Source organism: Melozone crissalis, unplaced genomic scaffold (genome assembly GCF_028551555.1).
Source record: "Melozone crissalis strain CALT ecotype California unplaced genomic scaffold, PUWL_Pcris_2 ptg000032l_1, whole genome shotgun sequence".
NCBI classification, from domain to species: domain Eukaryota; kingdom Metazoa; phylum Chordata; class Aves; order Passeriformes; family Passerellidae; genus Melozone; species Melozone crissalis.
The window spans coordinates 4,544,654-4,563,228 of record NW_026535810.1 but is presented as its reverse complement, the minus strand read 5'-3'; the positions used below and the strand labels follow the sequence as shown (position 1 = coordinate 4,563,228).

Below are 18,575 nucleotides of genomic sequence, written 5' to 3'. Positions count from 1 at the left end.
GAAGTTTCTGTGAGTGATCAAGTCTCTCTCTGGTGGTTTTAGCTCAGCCTTTTCATGGGCACCCTTCCTGTGTGGGAAAATGCTGCTGTTGTTTTTCGCACAGTCCCTAAATCTGCCCTGCCCAGAGCCCAGCTGAGCTGCAGAGGTCAATGCCAATGGCTGGGCGGCCACGCCAGGGGACAGAGCCCAGCGGGGTTGTCCACACACAGCCATCAGAGCAGCCACTTCTTGCAGCCTTGGCTGCATCCTGGAACAGAAATAGAGTCAGCACGTGTGCCCTTCACTTGCTCCCCTGAGCAGGCTACAAACGCTGAGAAAGCAGCAGTTTCCTCCCTCTTCCACCTTGGATTAGCACCATTCCAACAAAGGGCTCCTTCTTTGCCCCCTCTCTCTGTAGGGCAGGCCTGATTGCTTTGTGTGACCTCCTCTTTCCCCAGAAATCTCTCCTGGAATGGCCTCACACAGATCCGCAGCGACACTTTCCAGGCCTGGCATGGGATGCAGTTCCTCCAGGAGCTGTAAGTGGCACCGGGGCTAAAGGCACGGCAGGGCGAGTCTCTGCAGGGTCTCTGCAGGGTCAGTGGGCAAGAGCAGATTTGCCCTTGGCAAAGTCCTGATACCAACTGTGGATGTCAGCCAGGGAGCACCAGGAGTGTGCAGCTGCAAAGGCCCTTTCCCCTGCCCTGCTCCTCCCCAGCAAGGCTTCCTTGAGTGCGGCCAGGCCTTGCCCACGTACCCAGCACGGCCAGCTCACATCCTTGCCATCAGCCCTGACAGAGCTCTGTTGTTTCTCAGGATCCTCAGCCACAACCCGCTGGCTGTCATTGATGATGCTGCCTTCTTCAAGCTGCCCTCAGTGAGCTCTCTGTAAGTATTGGCTCATTTGGAGCAGATGCACAGAGAGCTGTGTCTCTCTGCAGTGCCCTGTTCTCAGGAAAGCAGCACAAGTGGTGCAGGAGCACATCCTCCTCTTGGCCAGCCTGGGTCTGCTGGAGACACAACTTGCCTGGCTTCTCTTGGAGCAGGCAGAAGTGGATGCCTCTGCCAACAGCACCACCATCATCAGGGCCCTGGGCTTGCTCTGAGAGCAGAGTTGTGGCAATGTCACCAGAGAGTTTCATCAGCTCTTTCCAATGTTTGCAGAGACATGAGTGCCACCCAAGTGAACTCGCAGACGCTGCTGCAGCTGCTGCAGACCACAGTGAGCTTGGAAACCCTGTGAGTGTGTGGGACTGAGCCCCTGAAACCAGCAGGCCCAGAGTGGTGGGACAGGGGATCTGCTTGGGAAACAAATCCGTGTGCCACAAAACCTGAACAAGCCCAGTAAGCTCAAGAGCTGCTGTTCCCTTCTGGGCAAGTGCCAAAGCTCACCAGCTCAGAGGCAGAATTTCACCTTTGGGGTGACTTGCTGCAGGCTGCTCAAAGGGGAGTTTGTACTCCAGGCGGGTGCATTTATATCTCATGTGGAATTTTGGGAGCAGTTCTACTTTCCAGGATAAAATCCCCTTTTTAATGCTTTGCCTTGGGAGTCAGGGCCCTTTCCCAGAGCTGTGGCACACAGTCAGGCACAAGCCCCACGCGTGGTATGGGTGTGTTCCCTGAGTTGGGTTCTGAGGCATGCACTGGATGGCCAGGTGTTCCTCCAAGAATCCCCTCTTGTCTGCAGCCAAGTGCCCAAGGAGGCGGCCTGCTGCCTGTGCCAGGAGCGTCCCCTGCCCGAGAGCCCCTGCAGGACCATCCAGTTCCTGTGCCAGAAGCTGTGCAGCACCAGCGCCCCGCAGTGCAGTGAGTGTGCGGAGGGGCTGGGGGAGCTCCAATCTGCCCCTTCTCCTGAGCCTGGGCAGATGCTGCAGCACTGCCCCGTGCTGGAGCGTGCTGATCTGCCCTTGCAGTACAGGCCTTGGACACAACACCTTGGGTAGGAAAGTTCCTGGTGATTGTACATATCTTGTGTGTCACATACTGTCTGGAGAAGGAACAGCTCACTGGCCCCACCAAACCTACCCATTTCCTGCCCACACCATGGCCCCAGGCAAGGAAAGCAGGAATGCCCCGTGCCCTTCCCTGGTGCTGGAAGGCAAGGGCTGCCCATAAAGGCCCCAAATTGCCCTAACAGCCTGGTTTCTGTGCCACCCCAGTGCCCACTGCAGGGCAAGGGGCAGGGCCCCTGATGTGCTCTGCAGGGTGAGCACCAAGCACCGTCATGCCCCGCTTGGCCTGTGCAGGGGCAGCAAAGCCCCGTCCTGCTCTAGCTGGGCACAGGGCACAGCACATGCTGTGCACAGCATGGCCAGGCTGCCCTTCTGCAAACAGAGACAGCCATGTTTGCAAGGGCCCCACAGAGCTCGCTTCTCTCACTGCCTCAGCCCCAGGTTTCCCACAGCACAGTCCCACAGCTCTGGTCCCCTTGAGGAAGTTTTTCATGCTCTAACAGCTTCAGCTGCTGCTCTTGGCAATGGCGCTGAAGCAAAGGAGTCCCTGGGCATTCCTCCCCTGCCAGTGTGTGCCCCCCTTGCAGTGCTGATCTTTCCTCTGGAGTCTCTGCCTCTTCACCAGCTCCTGCAGAGCAAGCCAAGCCTGCTCATCTGGAGCTGTGGGAATGTCTCTGACAGCAATCCCATTCCTCTGGGATGTTTCCGTTCCATCCAAAGAGAGCCCCAGGAGACACCAGGAAAGAACCAGCTCTCTGCTCTGCCCCAAGGGGATAATGGCATGGATTGAAGGGCTCTCCTCCTCACCACCACACATCCTCCACTCTTCTCTTGTGCTCCCTGGCCTTGAGATGACCTCCTGCTGCTTGGGATAACCTCTGAGCCTCTGTTTTTGCCCAGCTGCTAATCTGTTCTCTTGCTGTTCTCCAGGTCACACAATTCTGCTACAGACTCGAGGAGAAATAATGGACATGGAACAAGGCAGAGAGCTGAACAGCATGCCAGTGCTGAGCGTCGAGCCCAAGGAGCCTTCAGTGGGAGATGGTGAAAGTGTAACGCTTGTGGTTGCCCTGACCCTGAGATCTGAGGGTGATGTCAGCAGCCTGGACAGTTCCAGAACAAATTTACATCCCCCTCAGAATCTCTTGGGGCATGAAGGCAAAAGAAGCGCTCATGACCTGAGGGCCAAGGTCAAGAAGAAGCTGCACAAGGCTGAAAGCATCAAGACTGCCAAAAGCAATGTGGTGAAAAAGACACCCTCAAGCTGGCAGCAGGAGAAAATGGAGTCACGTTTATACTGGCAAGGATCAAAGGCTTCAGCGGTAGCTGGTGGTTTAAAACGTGGTGATGATACTTTCATGTCTTCCCCACACAGAGATGAGGAGGAAGATCCAGCTGCCAGCAAGCACCTCATCAAGAGACACAAATGGCACAAGAAGCAGGATAGGCAGTATGGGGTTGGATATAATCATCTTTTCTACCAGGTTTCAGAGCCTGTGAAAGTGGAGCGAAGGTCCAGATCTGACCAGGGTTTAAACAAGAATCTGGATTTTCTCTCTGACCTGTTGATTGGGAGCCGCCCCGCTGCGAGCAGGAGAGGAAGAGCCACAGCTGAAGAGAAGCATTCCTCTATAGGCAGGCACCTCCTGATGATGCCTGACACCACACAGGAGGGAGACTCCATGTTCCTCAACAAACCTGTGAGGCCCCAAAGTCCAGACCTTGCGCCAGTTCCAAAAGGACGGGAAACCAACGCTGATCATCACCGGCCGCTGCAGGAGGCACACAAAGGCCTGCGAGCATTCACGGCCCACGTGGAGCGAGCCCTGAACAGGGAGTGCAGCCTGCCTCAGCTCAAGCACGCCTGTGCCAGGATGGTCATGAAGACCAGGCTGCTTCTAAAGCTGCTCACTGAGAGGCAAGAGAACCAGGGAGCCTACGATCCCATGGCCCGGTGTCGTCTGCAAGAGAACATGATCACTTATATGGCCTTGGACAATGGCAAGGGACAAACATGGAAGGTAGGAGAGCTGCTGGGCACTGCTGCACGTCTCCTTCTGGGCAAAGGAGAATGGAAGGATCAATCCTCTTACCTGCGTGATCTTTCTTTCCTCACAGCGCAAACGGGAAGTTGTGGTGTACGTGGTCACTTTTGTCTTTTTGCTGATTTTCCTCATCTTCGTCTTCCTGATCCTGATGTGCATCTTCAATGTAAGCCAATTTCTTGTTTGACACGGAGCTGTCTGCCTTGCAGCTGGAGTGCCCAGGTGACAAAGCCCCATGTGCCACTGCAGATGGCCCTGCATGTGCTGGCTACCACAGGAGTTGTTGTTCCATGCCTGGACCTTGTGGCAGCATCCACAGCAGCCAGCTCAGCAGGGTCCAGCCTGCCTCAGGGAAGCTTGTCCTGCCTCCTGTCGCAGCTCTCCCTAGCTTTGCTTTGCTCTCCTGCCTTCAGCCACACAGCAATGAGAGCTTTTGCCCTCTCCTGTTTGGCAGAATATTACAGGAAAACTGATGTGGCAAATCTCCGATTTCCCTTCCCCAGAAGCGCTCTCGACATTGTGAACTTGACTCCCAACCACCCCGCCACACCGGGAATTTGTGTCTGACAAGGTAACTGCTCCCTGCCCCTGCCACTGCTGTGCCACCAAGAGTCTTTCCCGTGCAGAGCAGCTCCTCCTGGGGCCCCGCAGCCGCGCAGGAGCCGCTGCCCAGGACTCTCCCGGATGTGTTTCCAACACGTCGTGTTTGGGGCAGCCCCGGGCGAGCGGCTCCTGAGCGGTAGCGCTGGGCACGGCCGGGGGCTCCCAGCCCAACCAGCCCTTGCCACGCCAGCGCTGGGATGGATGCCCGGTGTGCTCCCGAGTTTCTATGAGCAGCTGCAATGCCTCTGTGTTCCCAGAACAGTCTCCTCTGCTGATGGCTCTGCCCTATTTCTCCCCGCTCCCTCCCCACAGTGGCTGCTGAAGAACTCACTCCCATCCTCTCCACTTGCCTTTTGCATGCAGGGCTCATTCTCTGCATTGCCAGCCATTGCCATCCCTGCTGGGGCTCCCCATCTTCCTTGGGCTCTGCTGGCACAGCCCCGAGCAGGGAGAGGTGCTGGCACCTGCTGCAGCCCTCCCTGGCCAGACCTCTCTGCTCACAGAGCGGGAGCTGGGAGCTCTGGGCATGGGATGGCCAGAAGCCTTTTTGTGCCCATTCACCTCACTCACTCCATTGCTTTGCAGTGTTGGAAACGCCCCTTCCCAACTCCTCCAGCGGCTGCTGCCCACACAGGCCAGAGCACAGGCAGCCCGGTTGCCCACAGCCTCCATCACCAGCTGCCTTCTCTCTTTAACCCTATTTTCCCTTTCTGATTTTTTCAGGTTCTGTGTAAAACTGCCACAGAGTGGGAGGAAGTATAACAAGGAGGCACAGCATGTAGAACAGAAAAGTGCAGATAGCTCCTTCGATTGTTTTCCCTGTTTCCCGCCCATTCAAGGTGCTTTCCCGTGCTTTTCCCTATTCAAGAAGTCTGAATTGCCATGGATTCGACGCATTAGGGTTGTCTATGAATCCGAGAGACAGGCATCCCAGCAAGAGTTATAGTTTGAAGAAGTATGGTGGCAGAGTTTTAAGAAGTTAATGGGATGCCCGCGATTCTTCACTTCACATTTTAGTTGAGGCTCTCCTTTGATGCCGTTTGATTGGTTGCTGTTATTTCCATGGATGCTGTTTCCTGGGTTGTTGTTATTTCCATGGATGCTGTTTCTTTGGTTGTGGTTGTTTCCTTGGATGCTTTTTCTTTGACTGTTATTTTCTTGCTGCCCCTGCTGAGGGAAGGCCAGAGGGTGCTGCAGACAATCCCAAGCTTTGGACACCCTGAGGAGGCATCTCAGGGTTTTCCTCATCCCTTGTGGTAATATTTCCCCTTGCATTAGTATAAATAAGGTTTACTTTTTTTCCTCCTGGTGTTGCTGATGTCTTTGTAAAATCAGTTTCCGTTCTCCCACATGGAATTCGTCAAATACAGTTCCAGCTTAGCCTTTGCTTTTCTACCTTTCTCTCTGAATGCCCCAACAATATTCTCGCCATCTTCCTGTGGTGCTGCCCTTCTTCCACAGCTGTCAATTCTGTGTTTTCCTGGAGTCCCAGGCAGAGCTTCCTGCTCAGCCGCTCTGCTTCCCCACCAGCTCGTCTTTGGGCACACGGGCACAGGCTGTTCCTGCCTGTGCCTTCAAGGATTTCTCCCTGCACAATGTGCAGCCTCCCTGGACTCCTCTGCCCCTCAGCACAGCGTCCCCAGGGAGCCTCTCAAACAGCGTGGCTGGACGGACTCCCCTGGGCAGCCCCTCCAGCCTGGATGGAGCTTGTCCACACCGTGATTGTCCCGGCCCCAGAGGCCCAGAGCCTCCACCTGTTGTGTAGAGGGAGCTGGGAAGGTGAGATGGGCCAGGAGGGGATTCCCCTGCTGCCCACAGCAGGGACCTGTTTCCATTCCCCCTGCTTTTTGGGTCCCCTCCTTCTGCCTGCTGGTCACACCCTTGGTGATCCTCGGCTTCTTGGCAGGTGTCTGTCTGGGACATTTGTCCAATGGCTGCTTCAGAGTGGCTCCAGCAGTCCCTCTTCCTCTCCTAAACCCTGACACTCCTTATCTTTCCACTTCCCTGTTCAGTATTACTTCTTTCACAGTTCTTTCCTTGGAGGTTATTTCCTAGTTAATGTTGGTTTTGTGCAGCCAGAGTGTGCTGTGAGCTGGGAGAAATATCTGTGTATGTTCAGGGCTGTGCACGTGTTTTTTTGTGAATGTGTGCATGCTCGTTTGTCTGGTGCCAGAAGCAGGACTCACATTTGACCTGGCAGGGATTAAACCCCTGGGATGGAGTTGGTGGATCAAACTCCACTGATTATGAAAACCCCATTGAACTAAAATTTTCCTTGTTAGTCCCCATTTTGCTGGTATGTTTGTAAAAGCAGTTTCTCTTCTTCTCTTCTCTTCTCTTCTCTTCTCTTCTCTTCTCTTCTCTTCTCTTCTCTCTTGCTGAGCTGTTTAGCCTGAAGAAAAGGAGGCTCAGGGGGCACCTTCTGGCTCTCCCTGACATGAGGGGCTGCCTGGAGGGACAAGAGGAGAGGAAATGGCTTGAGTTGTGCCAGAGAGGTTTAGGTTGGGCTTTAGGAAGAATTTCTTCACAGGGAGGAGGATTAAACATTGGAATAGACTGCTCAAGCAGTGGAATCACTGTCTGAGGAGGTGCTTGAGACCCGGCTGCCTGTGGCACTCAGTGCTCTGGGCTGGGGGACAAGGTGGGGATCGTGGGGGTACCACTTGTTGGTTTCTGTGGGTCTGGATGGATGGCACTTGAGGCAGTAATTAATGTTTGGACTCAGGTCTTTATTATTTCTTCTCAGTAAAACATCTTGTTATTATGAGTTCTGCAGCTTTTCTTTAGAAGGCACAAAATGGCCAACAATCTCTTGATACAAAGTTTTTTAAGACTGAACTATCCAATTAAGAACTGACACCTAGATTATTTTCTATTTTAACCCAAGAACTGATCCCACAGAGCCGACAATGCAGACTTTTCTGTCCAATTGCAAAATGCCACCCAAACCCACGAAGAAGAAGGAAGAAGAAGAAACCCAGGATGACACCCTGTGCCCTCCATCTTGCTTCCATCCACAACATACTAAACATCCCAAAAACTCAATTTCTCACCCAGTGATAAACCTACACTATTCTCTATAATCCATTTCACACTTTTGTGGATTCCAGTCTAGCTTGAAGTCTGGGAAACTTTCTCCTTGAATGAGGGTCAAAGTCAGTGCTGCCCTGGGGGTCAGGGCACCCCAGAGCAGAGAGAGAAATATTCCCTGTGGTGCCCTGGGTTTCCACAGGGATGGGCACAGGTTGGACTCGATGATCTGGGAGGGCTTTTCTGACCTCACTGACTCTGTGATTCTGTTACCATGACAGGAGCTAGCCCTGCCCCTACTGCTCAGTCCTCTGCCAGGGCCTCCCCACCCTCACACGGAATTTTGGGAATATTCCTTCCCAATATCCCATCTAACCCTGGGGAAGCTACTCCCCCTTGTCCTGTCCCTCCACCCCTTGTCCCAAATCCCTCTCCTCTCCTGGAGCCCCTTTAGGCCCTGAAGGGGCTCTGAGCTCTCCCTGGATCCTTCTCTTCTCCAGGTGAGCACCCCCAGCTGTCCCAGCCTGGCTCCAGAGGGGCTCCAGCCCTCAGAGCAGCTCCGTGGCCTCCTCTGGACTCACTCCAGCAGCTCCACGTCCTTCCTGTGTTGGGGACCCCAGGGCTGGAGGCAGCTCTGCAGGTGGGGTCTCACCTGAGCAGGGCAGAATTCCCCCCTCACCCTCTGGTGACACTGCTGGGGATGGTGATAATTTCATGTTTTGATGCATTTATAAGCCAATAGAATATAGAAATTGCCCCAGCAGGGATATACCTTCACAGATACCAGGCTCCCTGGTCACTGCCTTATGAATCACCACATCTTCCCACTTGGAGTTCCCCAAGTTCTGTGTCCTCACACTGGATTTTGCTTTACCTTTGCCTTTGCGGTTCAAGCTCAGCCAGGGCCAGGTGATTTCTCCTGTAGCAAATCACCCCTTTGCTCTCTCTAGTTGTTAAACAGGTTACATTTCTCTAATTTCAAGAGGGATTTCACATCATTCCTGTGGCTCATCCCCGAGCTTTTCTTTTTGCAAAGCGAGGTCAAAATACCTGGGCAGGAGTTTGTTATGAATTAAGACACCCCCCTCCCTTCATGATTTGGTGAGCTTGGTGTCCCTTCCCATTGCTTGAGCTGCCTCAGATGGTTACACAATCTCATTTCATTTAATGGAAAACATGTTTGAAAGTAGAAGGAACCTTTGTTTTACGTAATGTTAATGCCCCAACTACTTGGGGTTCAACACCTGTGGTTGACAAGACTCTTGTGGCTCAACACATTTATTACAAGGCTTTTTTTTTTTTTCTCTTCTTAGAGAAATACTTTTCCTGTGCCTGTGCAAATAAGTCCCACAGCTACTCCTGCTGGTAAGACACCTTCCCCCTCCAGTTTTCTCAGAGCAGCTCTGGGCTTTACGTGGGCTCCTGCAGGGAGGGTTTGTTCCTTTTGTTGTTCTGGAAGTGCTGCACACGTCTGATACTCTGTCTAAATAATCCTGCAGCTCTGCTGGTTCCAGATATAGCTGACCTCAATAAGTTGACAGGAAAACACCTCCTTTCTAAAACCAGCATTTATCTGGGGGCTTAATTTTAGTAGCATTTAGGTTTATTGCCCATTTCTGTTGCTGTTACATATTTGGAGGAGAAGCAGACATTGGATGCGACGCACATGGTGTCTCAGAACATTAAACTTTCATCCCTAATAAAACACTGCAAAACTCTTGGAAACGATGAAAACAGAGCTGCTTTAATTCTGTGGCATCATTAAAACTGAGATCAAATAAAACTTCTTCTTTGAGGTCAAACTGTTCCAAAGACAATTCATTGGCCTGGGAGAGAAATCAAGTGTAAATTCCTCTCTACAACGTGTTCTAGTTTCCTCCCTGTGCACATATTTTTGCCATATATGAGGGGCAGCTTCCCCAGAATTTACCACTTGGGAATGTTTCTGCTTTGGAAGGGCTGACTGACATCACGAGGCAATGAGCCAGGAGGACACACGGCCACTCTCATCCTGAGCAAGTCCTTCCAAATCCCTGTCTGTTCCCCTTTCCATCGGGCTGGACAGTGCTTTGTGGAGGGTGGGTTCTGAATTGCCTCCCACCCTGTCCCAAGGGAAGGGAGCAGGCAGGGAGCTGAGGGATGGTTCTGCAGGAACAGAGCTTTCTGTTTGACTCTGCTGCTCCCTTCCCTTGGGGGCAGTACTGGCCACAGCTTGCTGTGCCTTTGGAAGGGGCTGGAGAGCAGGGCCTGCAAGGGGGAGTGTGGAGAGACAGCAAGCCAGCAGAAATTCCATCTTCTCAACAAAAAATCTGATGGGTATTGGTTGTGTCAAACCCCAAAAAGCTCCAGTTTTGCTGCTGCTCTTCAGTAAGGATCCATGCCCAGGGACAGCAGGTGACTCAATGTCACCACAGGGAACCACGTGTCACAAGGGTGGGCAGACACTGCTCCAGGCAAACTGCAAGAAGAGTCAGAATATCCTGAGTGGGAGGGACCCCCAAGGATCATCCAGTCCCTCCCCTGGCCCTGCACAGACACCCCAACAATCCCACCCTGGGCATCCCTGGGAGCTCTGGCAGCCTGGGGACTGGGACCATTCCCTGGCAGCGCCCAGGGCTGGCTCATGGCAGGAGCAGCTCCAGAGAAGCCAAAGCCACCATGGAGTTGGCTGCTTCCAAGCAGACAAGGAAATGCAAACCCTTCTTTTAATGGGACAAGCAGAAGCACATCAGGGTCCCAGGAAATGGCACCACAAGGACAAGCACTGATGGAGCTGAGCACTGGGAATAAGTTAAAACAACTGAGGGGATTTGGGGACACCTCTGTGTGCCCTCATTTCAGCTGCTTCGATAACAAGCATGACCCTGCAGGGCCAGGGCTTCCCTTGCTGTCAGCTTTTCCCCCTTTGCCATGAGGTTTGTGGTGATAAGTGCCTGCACCTGCGGAGGTGAGTGGGCTGTGGCACAAAACTGAGCCTCCCCAGGGAAGCTGTGGTGGTCCCAAATGCAGTGACAGGAAAATCCTCTGCTCAGGGCTTGTGCCAAGGCTGGTGCCAGCACCCACCTCATGAGTACCACCAACCAACCACCTTGGACTCAGCACCTTCCAAATTCACCCCCTGCCCCCACCCTCCTCAGACCCCAAATCCACCTTCCCAGCCCCAAATCTGCCTCTCAGCCCCAAATCTACCCCCAAATCCCTCCCAAGCCACAAATTCACTCCCCTCAGTCCCAACTCCGCCCCAACCCTAAATCCAAGCCCTAATTCATCCTTGCAGCCCCAAATCCACCTCCAGCCCCAAACTGCTGTTCAGCCCCAAATCCTCTCCCCAATCCCCCCTCACAGCCCAAAATCCACCACCCAATCCCAAATCTACCCCTAAATCTCCCCCAAAGCCACAAATCCACCCATCTCAGCCCCAATTGTGCCCTACCCCATATCCACCCCGTAGTCCCAAGTTTATCCCCAAATCTGACCTCCCAGCCCCAAATCCTCATCCCCCTCTCCCAACTCCACCCCAAATTCCCCCAGCTCCGAATTCAAGCAAATTCTCAGACCTAAATATCCCTTCCTTAGCTCCAAATCCTCATCCTCCAACCCAAAATACACCTCCCAGCCCCAAATCACACCTCCCCCTGCGGCATCTCACCCCTCCCATCCCCCAAACATTCCGTGCCCCCCAAAACCCAGATTCCTGTCCCCCAAAAGCCAGACTCATGATCCCCCCAAAAGCCAGACTCACGACTCCCACAAAATCCAGATTTGTGCTCCCCAAAAGCATGACTCATGTCCCCCAAAACTCATACTTGTGCCCCCACAAGAGCCAGCCTCGTGCCCCCAAAAATCCAGACGCGTGCCCCCCAAAGCCAGACTCGTGTCGGCAGTAGCGGGTTTTATTCTCCAGTTTCTTCTCCCTGGAGCGGGGCGGGCTCAGAGGGCGCAGTTCCCCTCTCCGTAGCGCCGGCACCTCATCACCTTCAGGTAGGTCTCCACCTTGTGCAGGTCCTTTTTGAAGCACGAGAGCAGCCCGTAGTTCTTGACCAGCGCGTCCCCCCCGCGCAGGTGGAGCTCGAATTTCTCGTAGGTGGCTTTGAGCACCTGCGGACCCCGCGGGCTGCGCTCCTCCAGCTCCTGCGGGACAACGGGGACACTCCGGGAGAGGCAGGGCCGGACAGGGGCGTCTCCCAGGGACAAACCTCCTGCCGAGCCCTGGGACAGGTCAGGGGCATTGCCCCCTGCTCTTAAATGGGGTTTCAGGTGGGGTTTTGTGTAGCAGGAGTCCTTGTAAAGCATATGTATTGTATAAGTGGCTGTGCCCCAGTCCTAGTTATTCTAAATGAGTCACAGCTGCTGCCCAACTAAGGACTCCACAGCTGTAGCTCATTTAGAATAACTAGGACTGGGGCACAGCCACTTATACAATACATATGCTTTACAAGGACTCCTCCTACATTTCCCCCTTTTTCTTTTGCTGACAGATGTTCAAATATGATACAGATATTTAAGTACAAGACATACATTTCCCACAATCCGTATTTTACCCCGAGACTCAAAGGCCTCGTACAACACACACACAGCTCTTTGCTCAAAGGCCATATTCTTCACAGCTCTTGGCTGTCACAGCTCCTCGACTCAAAGGCTATGTTCTTCCACAGCTCTTGGCTGTCTTTCCCACAGTCCTGGCTCAAAGGCCATCTCACCTAATTCAGCACTCTGATTTCATGGGACCAACATCATCTGTGCTCTCTGAAGTGATTCAAAAGGGCTGGTTCATACCAGAATTGACTTTTTCTGAGTCTTACATCTAAATCTGTGTCCTTTTCCATTGATCTAAAATTATTTGATTACTTTTGCCTAAGTAGCTAGTTACGTAAATTAGTAACCAACTAACTCAATTCCCCAGAATGCTTCAGCTGAATGTTCACACCAATCTTTATCTGAAAACTCATCAAATCACACAGATTCCTCTTGTCTGGCCCTCTTTCAGTAACCTTTTACTGCCCAGTTTTGGACAAACCAGGTTTGAGCACGATGTTGTCTCCTTGTTCTGTTTTCAAATCTGTATTCTTAAGGAATGAAATTGCAATAAGGCACATACCACCATTAAAATGCCTCCCCCATAAATCTTTTCACCAGGTTCAGTGTAGCATGCAGCAAACACACCTTTGAACAACAGCTCAGCAATGTGCTCAGGCCTTGGGGTCCTTGGCAAGCAACTTTCTCCAGCAGGGCCAGAATTTCACACAAGGATCCTTTTTCTTTGGTGGTCCCCAATCTGTGTCCCTTTCATGATGATCATGAGGCAGATTTTAAGAGCTGAAATGAGGGATGTGGGACTCCAGGTGGCTCTTCAAAATACAGTTTCTTGTATACAAAATGCAGTTTATTCCATCCAAGAGGTTACAGCAGTCCAGGGTCATGGGCAACAGAGCTGTGCCTACAGCTGTCAGCTCCAGAGACCCTTAGTTTAGGTTCCAATGCATTCTATACTTTTGGTTCCAATGCATTATATATTTTTCTTTTAGTTACATTGCATTCTATACTTCTCTTTGCTGAGCATCTTCATACAGTAGAACCAATCTATACCTTAACTTTTATCTCTAGCCTATCATAACTACTGTAATTACCATATTCATGTTACTGTTCTCCAATCACTCAACGTTAATACATTACAATTTAAGCTGGAAGTTGTTTTTCAGTTTTCCTGCAGTGGAAAATTCTGAGACCTTTTTTCTACTTGCAACTTCGCTGACTTGTTTGCCTGTCTATCTTTGTGCTTGGTAAAAACATTTTCTTGTTTGAGATGGGTTTATCCTTTGCTCTAAGCCATAAAAACCCCTTCTAACTAACACACCCTTTGCCTCCTTGGTTATCCAGTAAGACTGGCTCAGCAATTCTTTTCTTCTATACCAAAACTTGCTTCCATCTCTATTCCTTCATCAGACTCTATATTTAAAAAACTTTCTGCTAAGCACACATATCTGTGAGACTTTCTTGTCAAACTTTCATCCTTCCCAAGAGCAGATGAGGGAAACTTCAGACAGAGAAGAAGAAAGGCCTCACACTCTTTGTTTGAGGAGCTTTCCTCTGGCTGTGCTGGTGCACAGGGCACGTCCTCTTCACCAGGACGCTGCTGGAGCTCAGCTCTGTGTCCCAGTAGTACTCTGGGGACAGCAGCCGGGTGGGTTTGTGCTGCAGGAGGTACCTGTTGAGGTGGCTCTCGTGGTGCCAGGGACCCTCAATGCCATTTTCTCTGTCCTGCAGCAGCCCTGCAGAGCAGGCTCTGCTCAGCTTGTACACCTCAGCCACGCTGCCCCCATAGAAGCTGGCAGTGTAGTGGAAGTCCCCTTGTCCCTCAGGGACGGCAGGTTGTGACTCAGAGTGTTTCTCAGAGGCTTTGTCCTCCTGCTGTGGGGTGACCTGCCAGGAGCTGATGGTGGCCACCAAGGCATCGATGATCTCCACGCCAATGTGTGCCAGGAGCTGGACATTGATATCCACGGAGTACAGATAATCCACCTCGTGCTGGAACTGGCTCTGGTGTAGGAGCTGAGGATGTCCATGCGGCTCCTGGAGATGTCCTGCCACCTGGGGTCATGCTGGACAGGGATGACAAACAGGTGGTTCTCAGGGGCCATCTGAAGGTGGGAGACCTTCTCGGGACAGTCTGTGAACAGGTAGAAGTTCACGGGGTGCCCAGCAAGGAAGTATTTGTTGGCAGAGCTCATGAACCCTTCGATGAACTGGACATAGCTAAGAGACATGGAAAGGAAGAGAAGGGAGAGGCTCCTTCTGCTGAGGAGTGACAGCTTTTCAAATTCATTTTCTTTCTCTTTTTCTATCTATTGCTCCTTTTTATGATGTTAGTGTCCTTTATTTAACACAGCTGCTGGGTTTTTCTCTGCAAAGAGTTTTGTTATTTTGCCTTTTATTATACCTTTTTGTTTCCAACACTACCACAGAAGCCATCCTGCTGATTTTATGCCTTCTAAGCTAGCTGAGCTATCTTGGGTGTGATATAAATCTCCAAGAGCTTATGAGACCTGGCTCAAAGAGGAAAATATTACTCTGCTGTGAGCTGTTTTCACTCTTTGGCCAGTTGGGGCCAAGCTCTGTGGAGACTCTGGAAAGAGTCAGGAGTTTTCATTATTATTTTTTTTTTAGCATTCAGTAAGAATCCTTTCTGTATCCTTTAGTATAGTATAGTATTTATAATATAATATATAAAAATTAATTATACATATAATTAATTATTATATGTAATTTTTATATAACATTATATATTATTATTTTTATATAAATTATATATTGTTATTTTTATATAAGATATACATGTTATTATATATATAATAATATATGTAATCATATATGTATAATTTATATATAGAATATATATAATTTTCATTACTATCTTTTTAGCATTCAGTAAGTATCCTTTCTGTATCCTTTGGTATAGTATAGTATTTTTAATATAATAGATAATAATTAATTATATATAAAATTAATAATTACATATGATAGTCAAAGTATATAAAATAAAATAAAAATAATAATAAATTAGCCTTCTGAGAACCTGTAGTCAGATTCATCATTCCTTCCTTCACCCCTTGCAGATACAATCATGCTCCACCAGCAGTACTGCAGAGAGGTTTAACTATTTGACAAGAAATAAAGGACAAACCAGTACTTTTCAACAGCAAAAGTGACCACTCCAGTGACCAGGTTCTTCTGCAGATATTGAGCATCCAGGATGTCTCTGCTGAACGTGCCTTCCCAGACAACTGGAGCCAGCCATGGTGTCAGCACCAGCACATCCCTCCTCCTGCAAGGGCTTGGGAATGAAGGCAGGCTTGAGATGGCCCAGGAAATTCATCAAAACAAACACAGATGTAACACTGAATTAATCATTCCAGTCTCACTTTGAAATCACAGCATAGGTTTCTGATTGCAGCACAGATTTCTGAATAGGCAATTCCAGAAAATAATTTATCCCAGTGACCAAAAATGTTAATTCCATAGGTGTTTACACATCAGGTATGATGGTGACTGCCATCACAAAAAATAGTATTTTGATTTTTTGGCTTCTGAGTTGTGACAGAGGATGCAAAAAACTGAATTAAGATAAAATTAAACCAAAATATTTTCAACTTTCATCATCATTACCTGGTTTCCTTTCTGAAAGTAACAAATTACAGATTCTTCATCTATGCATTTTTGATGGTTTATGGAAGAGTTGATTTTCTAGTCAGGCTTCTATTTCATTCGGTCTGGCTCTCGGCTATCCTGTCAGTGCCACTCTGTGTTTCTGACATCAATGGGATTTCATGGTCATGGTATTCCATTGTGCCAGAGCAGGTGCACTTACCATGGAAGCATCAGAGATGTTTCATCTATTTTTCTGCAAATGAAAATAAAAAAAAAATATTGGAAATATTATACAGGGAGAAATAAAGGGTACATAAATGAATTGTGGCACAGAAGTTCCAGATTTTTTTCTTTTTATGAGAGATGAGCGCCGCAAGAGATCTTTGTGTGGTTCAATGTCAGTGAGCATCCAGACTCCACCACAAACACTATTTTTTTATTTACATGAGTTCATATACAATGTGACCCTGCAGGGTGGCTCATATCAAAATGGAAATTTGCACTTCCAGAGCATGGATCTGGTGCCTAAAAAGGAGTCTTTTAGGTGAGTGTTGTCCTCACGGCCTGGACTGATCCTTTGGTAAACTCATTCCTGTGGTGGTGTTTGCAGGGGTACCAGGATGAGGGAAGAGATGAGAATCTTGACTCCATGTTTCAGAAGGCTTGATTTATTATTTTATTATATATATTATATTAAAAGAAAATTATATATTAGAACGATACTTAATGAATAGAAGAAAGGATTTAATCAGAAGGCTTGAAAGGAAAGAAATGGAATCATAATAAAATCTTGTGACTGACCAGAGAGTCTGAGCCAGCTGACTGTGATTGGCCATTAATTAAAAACAACCACATGAGACCAATCACAGATGCACCTGTTGCATTCCACAGCAGCAGATAACCATTGTTCACATTTCACTTCTGAGGCCTCTCAGCTTGTCAGGAGAAAACATCCTAACAGAAGGATTTTTCATAAAATATGTCCGTGACGCTCTCCTGTATGTCCATACCTCTTTTATTACTTTTTCATTTTGCAGAATGAACTTACAGGACTGAATCGTCTCCAGGGGAGGCTTTGTGTTCCTGAGCTCTGGCTGGGGAGAAAGGGTAGTGGTACCTTGGACAGGATAAGAAGGCAATGAGTCAATGATAAAACCAAAATCAACCTCTCACCCACTTCCATTGTGACTGAAACTATAAAACAAATCTAACAGAACATTTGTGGGGTCAGTATGGTGATGAGGATTTGCAAATCCCAGCTGTTTCAAGACAGGATGCAAAAAATGTGTATTTTATGATTGGCTTTTGGAAAATATTAAAATGAATATTATATGTGTTATGTCAGAAAGTGATGCTGTATTAATTTTCTTAAGTAGTGTGTTAAATAGAGTTTTAGGTTATAACATAATGTTAAAATAGAAACTGTGCCATGTAAGAGACTTTTTAAAGAGAGGACTCAGCAGCCACAGGACACCTGAATCTTTCAGAGAAAGAGAATTTATTGCTCCCTTATCAGAGGAAATGAACTTCTTCCCACCTCGCTCCGCCCTGAAGACGCTGTTAGGATTCAGAGGAAGAAGCTGACACTGACCAGACAGAATCCTGTGTTTGAATGGAATTTACGCATCATGTATGAGGTGTATGAATATGCAACAGGCTGTTGCTTTTAAGGGGTAATCCTCTGTTCATATGGGTCCTTTTTTGGGCTTATTTTGCCCAGAAAGAGGCACCCAGATGTCTGTAACTCTTTGGGGTTTTTTTGTCTCGTATTGTCCTAATCCAAATTGTCAAAATTTTCATTACTCCAGTTATATTACTATTTTTATAACCATTTTATTACTATTAAATTTTTAAAATTTTATTAAAAAGTGATTGGTGTTTTTCACACAGGAGTTTAGCCTAAAGTTATCTGAAGATCAATCAGCTCTGAAGATCTGCGAGTCATTTAATTTGCCCCAGACTGTTTGCACCAAAGGAAATGTGTGTGCTTTGAGCAGAACTTGGTCTCAGCTGATGCCAGAACTCTGCAGCTGCCTCTTGAATCCAGATGTTCACAGCACCCCTTGGCTCTGGCCATTCTGTGGGATCTGAGTGTAAATTTAAACAAAAATGTGAGCATTTGTGCTCACATTTGAGCATTTGATGCTCTGCTGCAGAGAAAGAATGGCTGAAAATTTGTCCTGATTCCTACAACTGGAACAGATCTTCAATATTGTTCCAGCCAACTCTGAATTAACCCCACCTGCTCTGATTTCAGGCTCCAGAACACTGAATACACACCTGTCCTGGTTTGAAAGGAAGTGAGATTTTGGGAGTTTGAAGTCAAACCAATCAGTGCTCAGATTTGAATATTGGCATGAAACCAACCACCACGAAACAACATTTTTAGATTGAAGAATACTTGAAATATTCTCGATATTATATATATATATATATAAAAATAAATATATATAAAATATATAACATATCTTTTATAGATATATAATATTATATATAAAATGTATATTTTTATATATAATGTATTATATATAATTATTCAGACTTTTAGAATTTCACAGAAAAGGTTAAAAGTGTTCACACCTTGCTTATTTTCATATTTTGAATGTAAAAGGAGATTTTGAATTTGTGTAAATTCAAAGCTTACATTGTACCTGCATTAGTTAGAAGAAACCTGTCTGAGTCTGGGCAGTAGAAAGAAATTCTTGTTGAGAATAATTGTCAAAGGTTAAACACCCACCAGATTGCACCAGTGATCCCTGCTGTCACTAGAATAGCCAGGCCATGTAATTTTGTCATTCCCATCTCCTTAGTGCTGCAAAGC

At 48.5% G+C, this 18,575-nt stretch overlaps 1 pseudogene; it reads right to left on the bottom strand.

Annotated features, from left to right (window-relative positions):
• Nucleotides 1–11,539: 11,539 nt before the first annotated feature.
• On the bottom strand, nucleotides 11,540–18,556 carry LOC128940084 (histo-blood group ABO system transferase 2-like; annotated as a pseudogene).
• Between the last annotated feature and the right edge of the window lie 19 nt (nucleotides 18,557–18,575).